Consider the following 7,294-nt stretch of genomic DNA (forward strand, 5'->3'; position numbering starts at 1 on the left):
AGACAAGACAGAGACGGGAGAAAAACAATGCAGTACTAAAGAAACAAAGGGAGCAGGACATTGTAGCAAGTTATTCAAAAGCAGTCAGTACAACAGTTTAATCCCTTCGGCTAGAGTTGCTGACAGTGGCTCACCCTTTAAAATGGCCCCTGTCCTACCTCATGATGTTGGAGTGCCCCCTGTCTTTATACATAAAGATACCTGCTTTCAACAGGCCAGTTTCACCCGCACAAATCCTCCCACAGGACTGAATTGCCTTGGCTTCCCCAAACACACACAGCAGGCCAAAGCCGAACAAGGTCAGTGATATTTGAGACAGATTGATGAGTAGCTTGCATTGATGGCAAAATACTGGATGGATGGTAGTATCAATCAAACCTGGATGTTAATGAACTCAAACTGTTAAACGTAATGATTTCAGACTTCAACTATATACACAGCTCAAAAAAATAAAGGGAACACTTAAACAACACAATGTAACTCCAAGTCAATCACACTTCTGTGAAATCAAACTGTCCACTTAGGAAGCAACACTGATTGACAATAAATGTCACATGCTGTTGTGCAAATGGAATAGGCAACAGGTGGAAATTATAGGCAATTAGCAAGACACCCCCAATAAAGGAGTGGTTCTGCAGGTGGGGACCACAGACCACTTCTCAGTTCCTATGCTTCCTGGCTTATGTTTTGGTCACTTTTGAATGCTGGCGGTGCTTTTACTCTAGTGGTAGCATGAGACGGAGTCTACAACCCACACAAGTGGCTCAGGTAGTGCAGCTCATCCAGGATGGTACATCAATGCGAGCTGTAGCAAGAAGGTTTGCTGTGTCTGTCAGCATAGTGTCCAGAGACAGGAGACATCAGGAGACGTGGAGGAGGCCGTAGGAGGGCAACAACCCAGCAGCAGGACCGCCACCTCCGCCTTTGTGCAAGGAGGAGCAGGAGGAGCACTGCCAGAGCCCTGCAAAATGACCTCCAGCAGGCCACAAATGTGCATTTGCCAGAGAACACCAAGATTGGCAAATTCGCCACTGGTGCCCTGTGCTCTTCACAGATGAAAGGTTCACACTGAGCACATGTGACAGACATGACAGAGTCTGGAGATGCCGTGGAGAACGTTCTGCTGCCTGCAACATCCTCCAGCATGACCGATTTGGCGGTGGGTCAGTCATAGTGTGGGGGGGCATTTCTTTGGGGGGCCGCACAGCCCTCCATGTGCTCGCCAGAGGTAGCCTGACTGCCATTAGGTACCGAGATGAGATCCTCAGACCCCTTGTGAGACCATATGCTGGTGCGGTTGGCCCTGGGTTCCTCCTAATGCAAGAGGAAGGCATTGATGCTATGGCCTGGTCCGCCCGTTCCCCAGACCTGAATCCAATTGAGCACATCTGGAACATAATGTCTCGCTCCATCCACCAACGTCATGTTGCACCACAGACTGTCCAGGAGTTGGCGGATGCTTAGTCCAGGTCTGGGAGGAGATCCCTCAGGAGACCATCCGCCACCTCATCAGGAGCTTGCCCAGGCATTGTAGGGAGGTCATACAGGCACGTGGAGGCCACACACACTACTGAGCCTCATTTTGACTTGTTTTAAGGACATTACATCAAAGTTGGATCAGCCTGTAGTGTGGTTTTCCACTTTCATTTTGAGTGTGACTCCAAATCCAGACCTCCATGGGTTGATAAATTTGATTTCCATTGATCATTTTTGTGTGATTTGTTGTCAGCACATTCAACTATGTAAAGAAAAAGTATTTAATAAGAATGTCATTTATTCAGATCTAGGATGTGTTATTTTAGTGTTCCCTTTATTTTTTTGAGCAGTGCATATTTTATCTAGAAATGTGATTTAAAAAAAATGTTGTTAGAGGTGGTGATGATCAGTTCACTGAATGATTCAGTGATATCATGTCTGTTAATTGTTGTACCTTTAAACTATGTGTTTACCTTCATGAACACAGAAGACGTTGAGGAGGCCGTAGGAGGGCAACAACCCAGCAGCAAAATGGCCCCCTTTATCTGGGATAATTTGAGTGACCAATGAATATGTGTATTTAATGGAGGGTATGACATTTTTTAAATATGTGCAAATAAGACATTGAGAAGATGAATAATTTACAGTTGTTGGAATACAGGAATGACAAGACAATTTAGAGTTGATGTATCGCAATTAAGCATAGGATCCACTGTATACCACATCTTCACACCAGAGGAACCTGACCCAGCCAACAAGCCTGCAGAGGACAGAAGGACCAACCAGTCACGTCATGATTGAAGCTGACCGAGAGCTATCAGTCATGGTGCAGGAAATATGGGATAAAGACGTCAACAGACTGAAACCAGGGACAGACTACCGGATCTCTCTGCAGGTAGAAAAACTATCCGAACGGGACTACTGTATGTGGATGACATTTTTTTATTTTTTTTACTGACGGCATTCCGTGACAGATTGTGCAAATATATTTTACTCCAAAATAACTTATGTATGTTTTTGCTAATAGTAAGGCCACAGGCATTGTTTGTTGTAAGGTCACAGCACATTGAACAAATCCAGACCCCTAAAATGCTCTATATTGTTGCTGTTGTGGTCTTTCTAAAGCAGGGTTCAGCAACTGGCGGCCCACGGGCCGGAATTTGGCCCGCTTTTGATTTGGCCCCCCAAGACATTTTTGTTGTTGTTGTTGTTGTTGTTGAGAAATCACTTTTTTTCCTTCTTTTTTTCCCCATTGTTGGACATAAGACTGTAAAAACATCAGCAAATCAGCTCCAAGTGATTTTAATTTTGGAAATCTGTTTCAAAGTATTTCCATGCATAATAGCGAGATATACTGTATGTGATCGTACACAAATGTTTCAAGGTTTCAAATTATTATTAATTATGTTTTAGTCAAATATATTTGTTTGGGCTTCTTGCGTTACATTTTTTGGTCTACAAATTATTTATAATTATGTTCCGGCCCCCTGACCATCTGCTCAAGAAAAAAAAAGGCCCCCTACTGAATCTAGTTTATGATCCCCTGTTCTAATGGACACAATAGGATGTTAGACACTGTGCCACAGATAGATGGAGAGTCCAAGTCCAGTGAAAACATGCTGCTGTGGGAATCTCCTGACACATAAACAAATGTTGAGTTGCAGCTTCAAAGGGCACTGGGTCATGCTTCATTTATTTAAAGGGGAGACAATGTTTCTAAACAAAAGTGGACAGCTTCATCCCTAGGTCATTGGTGGGAATGCTTACATATTTGTAATGTGTAACTGATTTCCTCTTCCTCTGCTGTGCTTTGTGCAGGGGAACGCCGGGACTGAATGCTGACATGAATGATGACAGTGATGGAGCTGGATATCCTCTATTCTCGTTTGTCGATGAAAGCATTTTCAAAAAGGAGTCTTTCTTCAGTAAAAGCTTGAGGTGTGAGAGTTAGCGATTCCATTTGTATGAACTTTTGATTTCAACCGTTTCCTGTGTGTTACCATTATTTTCCTTTGGAAATCCTATCATATCTGCAATGTATTACGTACGTAGAGAGTAGCAGGAGTTCAAGTATAATTGAACATGATACAAACAGGATGTGTACTGACATCCAGGAGGATTGGATAGACAAAACAAAATATTCCTTTTGTATGATCAGAACACATGCTACCCTCGAAACCGATCTGCATGTCCTCTTCCAGCCTTTATCTCTCTACTGGATAACTATGAAAGTGATACTGGTGAGCCTGAGACTGTAACCCTAGAGGAGGAAGCAGAAAACCACAAGTTCCTGGACTGCATGCTTCGAATGCCCACCCTGAAGTTATCAGTTAAAACATATGGTGGAGAGGTCGGTAACAAGAATACTGTATCTTTATTTAGTCTGGTGAGTAGGAACATAAGTCAAATCACAGATGCATGCAGAAAAAGTTAAAAACCATTTTAATGTCACATCAATTCACAGGGAGAACCATGGCCAAGTTGGAACCTTTACAAGCTAAAGTGAGTCAATCAACACCCCATGATTGAAATTGTCTCGATATGTTTCTCTCATTTTTAGATTGCACATAAGTACCTAGTAGAGAAACAGCTCTCCCCAGAGGGATTACCGGAATTCAAGGAGCAGCTGTACCGTATCTGGTTTGTGCTGTACGCCAGACGAGGAACTAGCAGGTGGGTATAAAACTCTTCTCAAGGAGCAGCTGTACCGTATCTGGTTTGTGCTGTACGCCAGACGAGGAACTAGCAGGTGGGTATAAAACTCTTCTCAAGGAGCAGCTGTACCGTATCTGGTTTGTGCTGTACGCCAGACGAGGAACTAGCAGGTGGGTATAAAACTCTTCTCAAGGAGCAGCTGTACCGTATCTGGTTTGTGCTGTACGCCAGACGAGGAACTAGCAGGTGGGTATAAAACTCTTCTCTTGTGTAACTGTTACTTTTCAGATGTCAAAATAGTTCTTCATTAGGCTGCTAAATGTTTTCTCTTCACTGGTAAGGGTTATGTTTGTTCAATGTGAAATCCATTCACAATTAAAGAAGGCTGTATTGTCACCTCAGTCTCCCATTTATTTAGTCTTTATGCCTGTCTTTTCAAATGGCATACAGTGTGGACTTAGGACTCGAGACTTGGCCCGACTCAAGGCACACATTTGATGAATTGAGACTTGACTTGGCAAGAAAGAAAATAACTTGAGACTTGGAGCCTCGAGACTCAGGACTCAACTTGAGATTGATGTCTCAAAAAGGTTTATCTTACTATATGACACAATGAAAATGGTCTGTTGCTGTTTCATTCAATGACTAGACAAAATATAGTTCTATAGTCATCATTACATCTAGGGAAAATATGACCAATTACTCAAGCTTGAGACTTGGGAGGAAACAACAACAACTTGTGACTCCACATGACTTGAGATTACAATGACTTGACTTGCTCTTAGCTTTTGTGTATTCCTAGGAGTATAGTAGTCTATTTTCACTTATGCTATACCGTATGTGAAGCCGCAGATTGTGCTATCATGTCATCATGTGCATCACCAAGCTAATCTAAGTGGTGGATGACCTCCCATTACTCTTCAATATCATCCCTTCAGGAAGAGGGTGGAAAAGCAGTGGTGTTCTATGTTCCAGCCTCATAATGTTCTCCCATGTTCCTCCAGGCCGGACTCCTCGGGGTTTGAGCATGTCTTTGTCGGAGAGACCAGAGGGGGCCACACAGTCATCGGCTTTCATAACTCGATCCAGTTGTATATGCAAGTGAATCTGGGAAACAGTGATTAAAGGCTACACTACAGTGTGAATGCAAATTCTCCCCAGGTTAGATTTTTTTTAAACTGGCATGATGAATGTATGTTTTGATTATCATGTTGAATCAGATGTGCGATGTTGATGAGTTGACAGTTAACACTTCCAGAGTATTCTTTAGAAATTATGTGATATACACTGCTCAAAAAAATAAAGGGAACACTTAAACAACACAATGTAACTCCAAGTCAATCACACTTCTGTGAAATCAAACTGTCCACTTAGGAAGCAACACTGATTGACAATAAATTTCACATGCTGTTGTGCAAATGGCATAGACAACAGGTGGAAATTATAGGCAATTAGCAAGACACCCCCAATAAAGGAGTGGTTCTGCAGGTGGGGACCACAGACCACTTCTCAGTTCCTATGCTTCCTGGCTGATGTTTTGGTCACTTTTGAATGCTGGCGGTACTTTCACTCTAGCGGTAGCATGAGACAGAGTCTACAACCCACACAAGTGGCTCAGGTAGTGAAGCTCATCCAGGATGACACATCAATGCGAGCTGTAGCAAGAAGGTTTGCTGTGTCTGTCAGCGTAGTGTCCAGAGGCAGGAGACATCAGGAGACGTGGAGGAGGCCGTAGGAGGGCAACAACCCAGCAGCAGGACCGCCACCTCTGCCTTTGTGCAAGGAGGAGCAGGAGGAGCACTGCCAGAGCCCTGCAAAATGACCTCCAGCAGGCCACAAATGTGCATGTGTCTGCTCAAACGGTCAGAAACATACTCCATGAGGGTGGTATGAGGGCCCGACGGTAGAGTAAAGAGTGAGACCCGGCTGCTGAAATAGCAAATGCTACCATGTTTTGTAGTCTTGATGTCACAAGCTCGCAAGAGAGGGACAGTGAGTGGGTGTGGCCATGTATTTATTTTACTAGGCAAGTCAGTTAAAAACACATTTTATTTTCAATGATGGGGAAGATACAAGAAGCTGTGGGAGTTGTGGAAGATAGGCATCCTAAACCCCATGTTAGATGCCAGTGGCCAAGTCCTGCTTTATGGTGTATTCTAGGAGAAAAGTTCTATATGTTAGGTTGTAAATATACAGTCAGGATATAGGTAGGGTGTCTGAGTTTAAGTATTTAGGTATGTGGTTTGATGAAAGGCTTACGTGGAAGAGACATGCTGAGCATATTTAAATGAAGTGCATGAAGGTGCTGAACCTCATGAGGGCAGTGGCAGGATAGGGGGTCGTATAGACAAACATTGTTATATATGTGGTAAGCTTTTACTGGGTTCCTGCCCATGTGGGTGTGGAGGGTAATGAGAAGGCCGATTTGGTGACTAATGCTGCGTTTAGACGAGGGACGCTAAAACGTCATACCTGTCAGCATAGTGGGATGAGAAATCAAGAGAGTGACAGCAAAAGAAAGCAAACACGACAGTACGTGTTGCTATGGTGATTTCAGTAAACAATCAGTGCAAATCAACATCTGAAAGAAAACAACCCGACAGCAGACCAGACGACAAAAGTAGAAATATCCTAACTTTGGCGGCAAGTCCTGTCTAGTGGTGGCTGACAGCATTCACCGCCAGCTTCAATGGCATTTACCGTTGTGCTCTCATTGAAAACAATGACACCCGGTTTGCTGCTTATCATCTATCTCGTGCCATGTAAACGCAGCATAAGCACAGATAGAACAATGAGACAGATATTTCACCGGATGTATAAATGTGAGCATCCGGTTGGCGTTTCCACTCACTACCAAACATGTGGGCCGGCAGTAGGAGAAGATGGATTTTGGCTGACATTCTGCTAATTCAAATCAAATTTGCGTTGTTTAGTAGGAATTCCCCAAAGGAAATTTGCAAATGAATGCGCTAATAGGAAATTTGCAAATGAATGCGCTAATAGGAAATTTGCAAATGAATGCGCTAATAGGACATTTGCAAATGAATGCGCTAATAGGACATTTGCAAATGAATGTGCTAATAGGACATTTGCAAATGAATGAGCTAATAGGACATTTGCAAATGAATGCGCTAATATGACATTTGCAAATGAATGCGCTAAT

Source organism: Oncorhynchus kisutch, linkage group LG28, assembly GCF_002021735.2.
Source record: "Oncorhynchus kisutch isolate 150728-3 linkage group LG28, Okis_V2, whole genome shotgun sequence".
NCBI classification, from domain to species: Eukaryota; Metazoa; Chordata; class Actinopteri; order Salmoniformes; family Salmonidae; genus Oncorhynchus; species Oncorhynchus kisutch.